The sequence below is a fragment of the Orbicella franksi genome, chromosome 9 (genome assembly GCF_964199315.1).
Source record: "Orbicella franksi chromosome 9, jaOrbFran1.1, whole genome shotgun sequence".
Lineage (NCBI taxonomy): Eukaryota > Metazoa > Cnidaria > Anthozoa > Scleractinia > Merulinidae > Orbicella > Orbicella franksi.
The window spans coordinates 22994914-23007645 of NC_138153.1; the positions used below are offsets into that span (position 1 = coordinate 22994914).

General features: G+C 40.2%; 6 non-coding genes across 6 annotated transcripts; 5 read left to right on the forward strand and 1 right to left on the reverse strand.

Annotated features, from left to right (window-relative positions):
• Nucleotides 1-5173: 5173 nt before the first annotated feature.
• Trnai-gau (transfer RNA isoleucine (anticodon GAU)) lies at nucleotides 5174-5246 on the forward strand. Its single transcript has one exon. It is a non-coding gene; the product is annotated as a tRNA-Ile (tRNA).
• A 684-nt stretch (nucleotides 5247-5930) lies between these two features.
• Nucleotides 5931-6004, forward strand: Trnan-guu (transfer RNA asparagine (anticodon GUU)). The gene has a single exon. It is a non-coding gene; the product is annotated as a tRNA-Asn (tRNA).
• Nucleotides 6005-7217: 1213 nt separating this feature from the next.
• Trnav-uac (transfer RNA valine (anticodon UAC)) lies at nucleotides 7218-7290 on the forward strand. Its single transcript has one exon. It is a non-coding gene; the product is annotated as a tRNA-Val (tRNA).
• A 923-nt stretch (nucleotides 7291-8213) lies between these two features.
• On the reverse strand, nucleotides 8214-8285 carry Trnap-ugg (transfer RNA proline (anticodon UGG)). The gene has a single exon. It is a non-coding gene; the product is annotated as a tRNA-Pro (tRNA).
• A 2419-nt stretch (nucleotides 8286-10704) lies between these two features.
• Nucleotides 10705-10778, forward strand: Trnat-ugu (transfer RNA threonine (anticodon UGU)). The gene has a single exon. It is a non-coding gene; the product is annotated as a tRNA-Thr (tRNA).
• Nucleotides 10779-11713: 935 nt separating this feature from the next.
• Nucleotides 11714-11786, forward strand: Trnav-uac (transfer RNA valine (anticodon UAC)). Its single transcript has one exon. It is a non-coding gene; the product is annotated as a tRNA-Val (tRNA).
• Nucleotides 11787-12732: the final 946 nt, after the last annotated feature.

Sequence of the window (12732 nt, forward strand, 5' to 3'; positions counted from 1 at the left end):
TGGCCTATGAGTAGCCCGACATCGGCATTGATCTCCGCGACCGTTACCCCCTTCAGATGCGGCCACCTGTCAACGTCTTCCTGGCGAGGGACGCTCTCTGAGGCTACTGGAAGTCTAGGTGTAGAAAATACAAAGGGCAGCTCAATGAAATTGTCTTCCTCTAAGTCGAAAACTTCCAACTGGACAAGTTCGCACTTTCTCGTACTACCCTCTCTCTCCATTGTTGTTAATGATATGGTGGTGTTGATGCCTTTAACCCCGAGCCGCTTCATTAGCTGTTCACTGCAGAAGGATGTGTTAGAGCCACCAACCAGAAAGGCATATGTGTGTACAGTGATGTCGCTCCCTTTGGCTCTCACTTTTACAGGCACTACCGGTAGCCCTGTCACTGAGCCTCCGACCCCAGAAAAGGCACATTGCAACTTGTCGACATTAACATACGCACTCTGGGTTCCAACATCTGGCTGCGTTCCGCTGGTAGCACGCACAGCTGGTGGATGCAGGAATGTCGAATGCTTGTCTTCGCAGCCATCCACCTTACAAAAGCTGGCCTTTGGGCACGCTGCAGCATAATGACCCGGGATCAAGCAGTTGTAGCAAAGCTCTTTCTCTCTTGCAATCTGGTATCTATCACTGACGTTTCTCATTCTGAAGTCTTTGCACTGGGACAACCAATGAGCAGCTTTACACAATGGACAGCTGAGGGTGGGCTCCCTGGGTCCTAACACCAAGGTGTCATCCGACACGCCACCGTCAGTACTACTACTGAGGTTATGGGCGTCAGCCGCAAACGAGGAGAGTCTTCTATTTCCTGGTCTTTTTCCGTCAAGGACACTTTTGCTTTTCGGCTCGCTGATAATGTCTCCAAATATCGGGTGCGTTAGTACGCGGGCTTTCTTCTCTACGAAATCAGCGAAGTCAGCAACCGTCACCTCCCTTGCCTTTGCCTCCGTTATTTCATCTGCAACTTCGCGCCATTTCTGTCGTAGGCTGAAAGGAAGTCTGGCCACTATTTTCTTTAGACTGTCTGGGTTCTCAATCTTGCTTAGGTATCCGATCTCATTCAATGTGTTCTTGCAGGTTGTCAAGAGAGCAGAAAACGACTGTAATGCTGCCCCATCTTCCGCTTTTATCGCTGGACCATTAGTTACGCGTTCTACATAAGCAGAAGCAATCTTGTACGGCTGCCCATACCGTTTAGCGAGCAGTTTTCGAGCCTCTCGATACCCTTCCTCTGAATCCATTGCTAGACAACTGCGCATCAACTCCTGAACGTCGCCCGCCGTGTACTGCACGAGGTAATACATTCTCGCACTATAGCTCGTGGTCTTTGCCACGATCATGCTCTCAAAGGCTCTAATAAAGCGGCAATACTCGATAGGATCGCCGGTAAACGTGGGAACTTCAAGTTGTGGCAGAGTTAGAGCTAAAGTGTGAAGCTGTTGTTGCTTTAGCAGTTGTTGCACTTGCTGGTTTTGCTGTTGCTGAATATTTAGCATGTTACGATTCTGCTCCTGCTGTTGACGTTGCAAATCCAATAATAGACGTAATCCCTCTTCACTTGAAGTGGAATATTGAGATTCCCTGTCCTCAAATGCACGATGCCGAGATTCTTTAACATTTACTTCAGCTACCGGGTGATGTGTGATCCTGATAGGGAGTTCTTGACCTGCCCTGGGCTCTTTAGTTAAACAGGATTCAACTTTTACGGCAGGTGCCGAATTTCGAAAGCCTTCTTTCGCCCGACGCTCTGGAATCCCGGCTTCGGCTTCCGCGAGGGCGCGCTCTTCAGCTTTGGCTTTAGCTATTTCAGTCTCAAGTGCTAACTCTTGCTTTCTTTGTTGCAGGCGTAATTCTTCCTGTTGTAAGGCTTGCTGTTCTCGTAGCATGGAGGCTTCGGCCGTTAAAGATGCTCTTTTTGCCGCCGCTGCTATCCTAGCGCTACTGACCGAACTTCGTATGGAAGATCTGGAGCATGCTCTTGAACTGGCCTTAGATTTCTGCGGAACCTTTGATGTAGCTCGTGAGCCAACGTTGCTAATTGAGTCCTCGGGGTCCAAGTTCGACAGATTAGTTGCTCTCGACGGTTGTTTAAATTTCTGTATCCAATCCTCAATAATTCTTTTGGAATCGCTAGCAAGAAGCATTGTAACTTCGTAGTATTCAAGTGAATCCTCGATCTCGTTTCGATCATCCAGTTGATTATGATACCCTTGGTGCGCTGCTTCGAAGCCTGTTATCGCTTCGTCTAACTCTGCAAGCTTTTGTTCAATGTCGTACGGGTTGCCAAAATCTGACATCATCTCTCTCGCTTCATTTCGCCTACGGGTAATAACTCCTTTAGCGGCGCTTCTAGAGGCCTTCAAACGACGATTTCGCTCGTATGTGACTTGGGGTTGATCGATAGTGACACTAGGATGTCTCATCCGAACTCCGCCGGTTGCATCTTCCGCTGCTTCAGTCGCCGAATTTACTCCACGATCCACAGACATCTCAAACATTAAGGAAAGCTTCAAACAATATTACCGCCATATCGCGAAGCCAATCTCGATCGGTCTCCAAACATCGTTTAAAAAGGGAACAAACGTTAAAGTTTATTCACGACAACGAGTTTGACTGAAAATAGAACAAAAATAAACAATTATTTACAACATTAGACGGCTGAACGGACAAACCCCGAAAAACACAAACTTACAGCTTTTTCTCGAAATGAATGATTGACCTCTGGTGGACGATGATCGCGAAAGGGAAATTATATGAACAGCGACGATGACTAGCTCTGATATATTTCGAAAGATGTTAGTTTGACCGTTGCCACAGAATTTAAACTACGTCTTATTAACATATTGACCTCACGCGCGCGCGAAAATATCAGATGTCCCGCGGGGCCTCTTGTAACCATAATTAGGAAGAGTGTTACATATTTAAACAAGGGTTTTACATTCAGTAGCCAGGGTAGTATTCTAAAAGAGCCCTGCGATAAGTAGATTTTAAATACTAGAATATAAAATAGTAGTCGGACGTGATAAAAAATGCTATTTAGCATTCTGTTATTGTTGCTGTTGTTTTTGTTTGTATATATTTGAACATTCTGAAACAAACAAACGAAACGCACGTCCGAAAATTTTAGTTTCCGCGTAAAGAGAAATAAGCTCCGTTAATTAATTTGGCTGATTAAACTAAAACCGCATGCCGTTAAGTATCAGAGTCCTGGCTTCCCTTGATACGCCGCACATGACGTACCCAGGCCATGATTTTTCCTGACACGCCGCAACGTACGTATCAGGAACATGGCACTCTCCGACACGTCACGTTTCTTGACACATCACATTCTGATCTCGGACTCGTCGAGTGTCGAGGAATTTCACGGCCACGTAAATTCCACGAAATTACTCATTTCACGCAATGAAAACTACCGAGCGAAAAACAACTCAAAACTTAGCACAGTTCACGCTTTTTTTAAGGCAAACAGAAAGGCATAGGAACTTGAAAAATAGGAAGCACAAAAACTGGATGCGTGTTACAGAAGTGAGCGAAATAAGCTTAATGTTGAACTTGTTGTGAACGATCATCTCCGCTTTCCACAGGCAATGAAAAAAAATCCGAAGAAAGTCTACGATCAGTTGGCAATATTTTGCTTGCACTAATGATAACTGAGTTGCGTAAACTTTTGCTCTTTCGGAGGCTGCTGTTTTTTTTTTGTTGTTGTTGTTGTTGTTTTTTTTGTTTGTTTTCTTTTTCACTTTTAAATTAGGTAAAAACAACGCTTCTTAATTCGTTAATCGGCTTTTAGAAATCGCACTTGTTGCTTTTCTTTTGACTTACGCTGCCTGCTCCGGACGCGACAAACAAAGAAACGAACTGTCGTGCACAATGACCGCTTTTTCTCTTGCCTGATATTATCACAACGATAAAATAAGTCAAAAAATTTATGAAGGCCAAATTTATTAACACATAGAAATGTATTACATAAATCACTCCTCCTCACCTTCTCTTCTTGTCCCGGCCGTTTAAGTTTAAGTTTAAGTCTAATAATACTTTGTCATGCTAGCACAAGTGAATAAATCATTTTATCTTTTGCCAAATTAAATCGATATAAAAGCGAACATTGCCAATCAAACTTGTAAGCTAATGCTTATTCCAAACGTCGTGCTACTGCGGTGACGAACTCAAATAAATTTGACCCAGTAGTGGTATGACAAAATAACGCCAGTGGTTTCAAACGTCGAATTTAATTCAGTCGCCGAAGATGGGAAGAAGTTTGCCTTGCTGAAGACCATTTTAAATAATAGAAAGCAACGGAAGCTGATAACAGGCTATGAATTCAGTTCGGCCCTGCAAGAGCACGCCGTTTGAAGCCAAGTCGCATGCTCGCAAGTAGCACTGAAAGGCTAATCTAGGCGGGCCATGCCTTAATAGCCGATTACAAAAATATACGTTGTGCAACTGTCGTGCTTAAGTTAAATTAAGTTCTTGAATTTCGTTCGGCACGGCAGTGGCACGACGTTTGGAATAGGCCTAAAACTCTTACTTTATTGGTGAGAGTCTGGCCGATACTCATACAGCCGGTCAAGTGTTCCTTTGGGCTCCCCCGATGGAAATTGATCTTGTGATAACAAAAATTACACTCCTCACTCCCGCAAGGTAGCTAATTCCTCATGCCGACAATTTTCCCGATGATCACAAGTTTTCTCGCTAAGCTTCCGAAAAAGAACTCGGCGCTTCTAATAACAAAACGGCTATTGTTTAGGTTTAACCAAAGGGCTATTGTTTGTGTTAAATCACCAAAATGGACCAAAATGGACCGGCTGATATTAGTAAGTAAGTAAGTAAGTAACAACTTTATTTACAGAGGGTAACACATAACAGTGAAAAAAACGGACGAACCAGTGGCACTCTATCCTAAGTTAAAAATAAAAAACTATGACATGATTATAAAATAAATGAAACAACTTCTAACAGATAATTTCGGGATAACTACATTTCAACAAAAATGTCCTCATCATTTGAGAAAGTACGTTAACAATATATACATACATCTTAAAGAATAAAACCAAATAAGTTTGAACAAAGCCAATAAGTGGGTGTGTTCCTCATTAGGCCAAACTTTTGACAACGTTCCTGCACAAAGGCAGTAGTATTTAATAAAAAACGGCACAAGGATAATGTGTCTGGTCCGTTAGCTCAGTCGGAAGAGCGTGGTGCTGATAACGCCAAGGTCGTGAGTTCGACCCTCACACGGACCAACTTTTCCTTTTAAGTAAACCACCTGGAAAATACTATTTTAAGATTTCTAACAGACTATACTCTGATTTCTCTTTTCCTGTATTTGTTTTGATTAGTTTATTCCCCCTCATCGGTTTAAAACAAGAGGACTAGATCAAAATTACTTAAGATCAATATTTTCCTAGAAGTCGTTGGAAATGTTTCCCGGCCAACAGAAACGGTTAGTTAAATGATATTGGAATCTAGGGTTTTATGGTAGTCAGTTGGAATTGTCTGCAAAAAAAGGAGGCAGGTGTTCCGTTGTTTCATATGGCCGTTGTGACGTCACAAAAACCATCGTAATATTGCCTGCTTCGTTATTATGTTGTGTTCATTGACAAAAGAGTGTTACAAAGGGCCTCTCCGGGAGTCGAACCGGCACCTCTCGCAACGCACCCAAAGCGAGAATCATGCCACTAGACCAACAGACCAAACATGGTTGAACTTCATTTAACGAAGGTCTTAATCTACTTCTCTCTGTCGAACTGGTTCTATAACACCTGTTTTGTGTTGTCTCATTGGCCAAGACAGTTACTACCCAACTCCCCCGATTTTTCGCTTTTCACGTCTTTCGAGCAAGATACAATAATGTAACAGAAACCTTACGCAAGTTAAAATTTCTTGCACAAAATGTGATGAAAATTGTTCAAAATGTTTTGATGGAAGTCTCCGTGGCGCAATCGGCTAGCGCGTTCGGCTGTTAACCGAAAGGTTGGTGGTTCAAGCCCACCCGGGGACGGTTGTCTTTGTTTTGATAATTATTTTCTATAAAGTTAGCGTTAGGATTCCATCCATCCATCCTGTCAGCGTAATTTTTAGTTGTATTGCATGTAAGAAGGTCTATTCAAACAAACAGCCACTGCGCGGATGTGATGTGAATGAACCGTTATTATCGTGATCGTTATCATTATTGGTTTTTTGACGGTTGAAGCAAATTTGGCTGTAATTTTTTATAAAAGGGTACAAATATGCCCGTATCTGAGTAATCCAATTAGTCTTATAATTTGTGCATTACTTATGACTTCTTTAATCTTCGACTGTTTGTTTAATTAACGTAATTACATCACCTCACCGCTGCGCGCATTAATCTTCCGCTCCCATAACTAGAAGTTGAAGGACTTGAGCAGAAGTGTATCTTTTTGTGGTGTATTAACATTTCTAAACAGCATAAATTTTCCATAGTCAATCGTTTAGTTCTTGATTAAGGATATCTGAGAAATTTGTATAGGTAATCATACGGTTTCGAGTTCAATTTGGAATTAATTTGCACGAGTGAGTTTTCCAAAAAGCTGAAATTGCACGAGCCGCTTCGGCGAGTGTAATTTCAGCTTTTTGAAAAACTCACAAGTGCAAATTAACTCCAAATTGAACGAGAAAAACCGTATGATTACTTATTAATAATATAAACATGAAAAAATTCGCGCGGAGGAAGTGCCGGAAGATCTTTCTTGGAGCCATTTTTTCTTATTTGAGAAAACTTTTTTCAAAGTTTCAACACAAAATTTTCGTCATTTTACCTGATATCATTTTCTTAGAAAAATTCCTATTATCTTTCAGTCAATCATAATCCAGGATTTTGATGTGTAATTTGCACTGGTGTTACACTTTTTGCACTGATGTTACACTTTTTGCACTGGTGTTACACTTGAACTGCACTGCTCTTAGCCAATCAGAATCGAGTAATTTTTTCATGTGTATTATTAGACGGCTAATATTGGCTTGCTCATTTGACGGTTGACGGTTAACTGCACTGAGATTCTCTGGTAACGCTAAAACAAGGATAGCATCGTTTCTGAAAAACTTCAATATTGAGCATCGTGAGAAGTAGGCAAAGTTCAACTGTTTGCTGTACTTCGCAGACTTATTTTTTCTGTCTTCCTGGTCAAAAAAACTAGAAACTACGAGTTCCTGATTAGCACACCACTGAGTTTGGCAGCTTTCAGTCGTAACAGGTTTCCGTAGTGTAGTGGTCATCACGTCCACTTTACACGCGGAATATCGCCGGTTCGAGCCCGGCCGGAAACACATCATTGTTTTTCCTATGAGACTAAATCTTGCTACCCAACTCTAGCCAGCTCTTACAAAATTTTGAGTCAGCGAAAACAAAACAAAAAGAAAAAAACGAAAGGTGTTGACGTAACTGAGCTTATTTAATTTTTTATCCTTCAGCAACTTCATGTTAGGATCGATACCTTAAATAACGCTATCGAGCTATGATCTTAACAAAGCTTATGTCACTGATTGTTAGTGGATTGGTAGCCAGAAATGTATGAGTTTCAGCCGGAGAAACCAAAAGTCTCTCTGCTGTAAGTTGACGGTTGAATGCAATTTCTGTGTTAAATGAAAGCTTTCAAATGACCCAAGGACAAAAACCATCGCTTTAAACTTTTCCGTTCATTTTGTTTTGTTCCAGGGTAATTTAAATGGAATAACTACTCAATTTCTTTTTTACGTTTTGCTAATAAGATTTGGCGAAATATAAAGATGATGACATCGACCATTTCATGATCGCATCAGTCCAAACAATCCATAACCTTAACCCCTATTATTGTATAGCCTAATGTGAACATCTTTGAGGGTGTAGAGTATTTTGGCAGGTTGCTTAAACATTTCGCCGGTATCAGGAGAGCAAGGTAATTCCTCTCAAACTATTGTTAGATATAGTAGCCAGTTCTCCCGCGGATAATGTTAGCACGAGCGTTGCGTTGATGTTTTCTCTGAGGATGAAAATGCACGTGTTAAAGCCGCTCGGGACTCCCTTGGGCTGTGACTAAAATTCCCTTTAAATTGATCAGCGGATTCACGAAAAGTGTAACATGAAGCGACGGAGAGAGGGAAAGAACGAGTGAATGTCTCATCCATACCTACAATTTGGAAAATACTAGTTTGCTAAAAAATTATTGTTATGATTATTTTAATTATTATTTGAAAAGAAAAACAATTAATTTGGGCCTGTCCTGGAGTCGAACCCGGGACCTCTCGCACCCAAAGCGAGAATCATCCCACTAGACCAACAGGCCAGACATATGGTAAACTTTTTAGACAAATGCTTCAATCTGCCACTCCCTTGACTCAGCTGGTGTTTTAATACCTGTTCTGTGTTGTGTTGTAGCAGGAGCCATAATCGGGCACGGAGACCGTAAGTCTTGGGATCCGCGAGCACCTATGATATGGGACTATTTTTCTATTTTTAGAACAAATTGCGCCGTCCTGACGTCACATATCCGCGCGGATCCACGCACATGTCAGGGGCTCTCGCGTGGATGTTGTCACGTTGAGTGATCAAATGGTGAGAGTTGCGAGATTCTCTTGCAGATTTTTCACAGCGATGACAAGGAATAAGGCAGGGAATAAGAACCAGGGCTCTTATATGTAGTGTTATGCTCTGAGCTAATGGAAAAGGTGAGTTTTGCAGGGTCCAAAACATTACTTCAATTTCGCGCTGTAAATGAATAATATCTGGTCGCGCTAGCTGTACGCGTAATCTTTTGCGTTTGTCGTGTAAAGAAAAGTTGTGTAAGAAAACTCTTTACTCTGGTATCGAGCTAATTTGTGAGTTTCCCAAACAATGCTTAATCATATTGTTTTTGTTTGTTTGGCCAGTTTGCAAAAGTTTTTGAAAGGCAAGTCTGAGGCGTACAATTAGCTCATTTGCATAGTGCAGCGCATGCACTTTCAAGTCCGAGGTCGATGTTTTCAATTGTCAACAAATCTTGACAAAAATTTCTTTCGTTGTGTTTTGTGCTGAGATGTTGCAACAATTTTCACCAACGCCAAAAGGCTGCTAATATCATGTGTGTTTCTTTAACATAGTGAAATTTTACACTGCGAAAATAAAATAGACAAGGAGTTTTGATAACTCAACCAACAAAATCGAAGTCGTTATTCCAGTTGATTAAAGAAAGCGTCATCGTAACTTTGCTGATTATTTCTGCGGTATTCACATATTTTCAGCTAAGCTTTTAATAAGTTCTGAAACATTTATCAACCTTAGACATATATAAAAATTAGAGATTTTATATGAGTTCGATGTACGTTTTCAAACGAAAGTGGGGAAGTCCAATTTGTCATGTTTTACTGACTGTACAAAACACGCATCGGCGGTCGCTCTTATTCATGGACAACAGACAATTTATTGGGTTTTTACACAAACAAAACTGAGCAGCATCTACAGAAATAAACTTTATTGTCACTTATTGGGCCTTGATAAAGCATCAAGCGTTGCTTACAATTCAGGCGAAAATTCAAACTTCCAATTATTATTATTATTTTTTTTTTACTCTTCTCTTTACTCTCTTTTCTTTTACTCTGGCGAAATCTTCGCAAGCGTGTGACAAGAGGAGGGAAACTTTGAAGTCCTGAAACGGTGCTATATTCAAATATATCCAACTAGTTTTTTTGCGGTGTTTTGGAAAAGCTGTCAATCTTCAACATATGTAAAACTTAGAGTGGAGTGATGTGGAGCCCTTGTAAAAGAAGCTGAGGAACACAACTTGGTCAGTGATATAAAGCGGCACATAACTAAATTCGACACTGTCTTCCTTCACTTAAACTGGAGCATCTTGCGACGAAAATACTGAAGTAAACTCCCAACAGACATGAACGTATTGATATGTGGGCCAAAATTAAGGCATCAAATATTTCGGGAATTTCGGACGCCATTTCCCCGCGCTACATCCGCAAAAATCCTCGCAGCATTGTACACGCGTGTGTCGCTCATGATAGCGCAATTTTTTCTAAAAATAGAAAAATTCTCCCATATCATAGGGACAGCCCCAGTACTAGAAATGGCGCGCGCTTACGGTCTCTGTCCCCCATTATGGCTCCTGGTACAAATCAATAAGCTAGAACATTTTACAAGACGCTGTTAAAACAAAGCTTAATAAGATTTTGGACGAACACGAAGACTGACTGATCAAGAATGACGTAAATCTCCCGCCAAAGGCAAAAAAGTCCTTAAACATCCCAGGACACCCCGCGAGCCTCTCCATCATGCTGTCAGAATAATAATCTCTGACTAATTCGTCCCTCGATCGTCAGAAATTACATATTTCAAAAGCGCAAATAAATTTGTTGCTTTCTCGGCACAAGCTACAAGATGAAAAAAGAAAAAAAAAGAACATGCCCGTCTTGATTGACACACGTCACAAAATCATGACTATCAACAAGCGAACGATTGCGATCAGTTGGTCAAATGTCTGAAAAAAATGAAACCAATTTTATCCCTTATCTGATCAGAATGCAAAAAAAAGCCAAGCAATGAAACAGACATAGAAACACAATCATTACCCCCACATAATGAAAAAAACAAAACAAAACAAAACAAAACACACTTCTTAATTTTAACAATAATTCTATTATAAAGAGAACACAATTCTCTTTCCTGCCTACCAGATGTTTCTTTCTCGAATCCATGAAGTCTCTCTCCCTCTCATGTAGGGCGCCGTAGCTCAGTTGGTAAGAGCGCCTGTCTTGTAAACAGGAGGTCATGGGTTCAAATCCCGTCGGTGCCTTAGAGGGGTCAAACTTTTTAATTCTCAATACTTTTTCATTACTTTTGCTCATCGAAGCTTCACATATTGTTTAACAGGTAATTTTTGTCAGGTTTTGTTATATCCAATAAGAGTTTTATTTTTATGGTCCACGCAGGGGTCGACTGAAAAATTACATGACGGTACATTTAAAGTGCTACTATATATCATGAAATTCGCATCTTTCGTATCTAAGCCATTTTATCACAAAAAAGTAGACTGTACGAGAAGAAAAACGCTGTTTACTATTTCAAAGATCTCCTTTCGTTCCAAGTGATGACGTCATAAACTCGACTAAATTTTGATCAAATTTCATGAAAAAGATATCTCAGCCAATTTGTATCAGAAATCTTTAATTCTTTGCGGTAAGATTCTACTAGATGTGCTCCACAATATGAGCGAAACAGTTATGTTTAGGAGGTCTGGGGTCCAGACCTCCTCGATATTGAAAGCTTTTTTGGCCACCTTTGGCGTTCCATTTTGATATTTGCCAGTGGTGCCTCATCTGCATGATCCAGCAAACATATAAATATGTTAGGTGGTGTTTGTAGCCTTGTTTAATGTTTTTCCAGCTGAAAATCACTAAAATATTTGAATCAGATTGGAGGGGAATGGACAACAGTTAGTTGCCCTGGGAACAATAGTTCAATGGTTTCCGCTGCAAATTGACCAAGATAGCTCTATTTATGTATTCGATATAATATTGAGCTGTCTTTCATTTGCATATTTTACACATTTTTCAAACTTAAATATCTCCGGAACTAATGCAGATATTTGCAAGCGGCAAACGGCGTTTTTAATATTTCGTGGATTTCCATGTGATTGACCCAAAAATTCAAGGAGTAAAATTTGATCATAGTACCACGTTAACGTGGTTTAGAAATATTTCGTTTTAGGATCACTAGTGGTTCACCGAGGTTTCCGTAGTGTAGTGGCTATCACGTCCGCCTTACACGCGGAAGGTCGCCGGTTCGAGCCAGGCCGGAAGCATTCTTTTTCGTTTCTTTATTTGACTTTTGCAGTTGCTTTTTTACGATTGCATATCTCGATTTCTTTATGAACTGTTTTATGGCACCTTGTATTTTAAGAGTAATGATACTGAAGTTATAGTAATTCTGACAAGTAAATTAATCATAATTTAAGGATGTCAAAATATAATAGCAGACTTCGCTGCATCAGTTAAATTATTTAGTAGTTATTTTTCTGTTGTAATATTATGACAATAGCTTGTACCAAATATTCTCAAAGACGTCCAAATATTCTTCCAAAACTAGTAATTTGTTTTATCCAAGACTCTGATTTCATGTAACAACCGTGGGATTAGCTATAATGGTAGAGCGCCCGCTTTGCATGCGAGAGGTACCGGGATCGATGCCCGGATTCTCCATATAATATTATTTTGCTTCAAAAGACAAAGTTCAGATCAACACTGATTTTTTACTATTATTTGGCAAGTTATTTTCTTCAAAATTTTACAAATAGCAGTAAGTCTTTTTCATTGTTCTAAATTAGTTAATGTGGTGTATTTAAATTTCCTTTTTCATTTTCGGTAACACCTGACGAAAACAGGTAACCAATTTTTCAAAATAGCCTTGTCATAGCCAAGGCATCAATACAATGGGGGATTAGCTCAAATGGTAGAGCGCCCGCTTCGCATGCGGGAAGTACCGGGATCGATACCCGGATTCTCCAAAATCAAGATTTTTGCTACCCATGTTAATATTTTTTGGGGCTTTTCTTTTCTGTTTGCAGTTCTTTTTTCCTCATTTATCTGCTCATAAAAAGTAGGAAGTGTGCCATAACTTCCTGCACAAAATTACGTTATTACTCATCATCAGTATTGACTGTTATTCGGATTCTCAATTTTGTCATTGGATAGTTGTTTTTCATTGTTATAGCTTAAAACGTGCATTGAAATTTTCTGTAGGAATCCGTG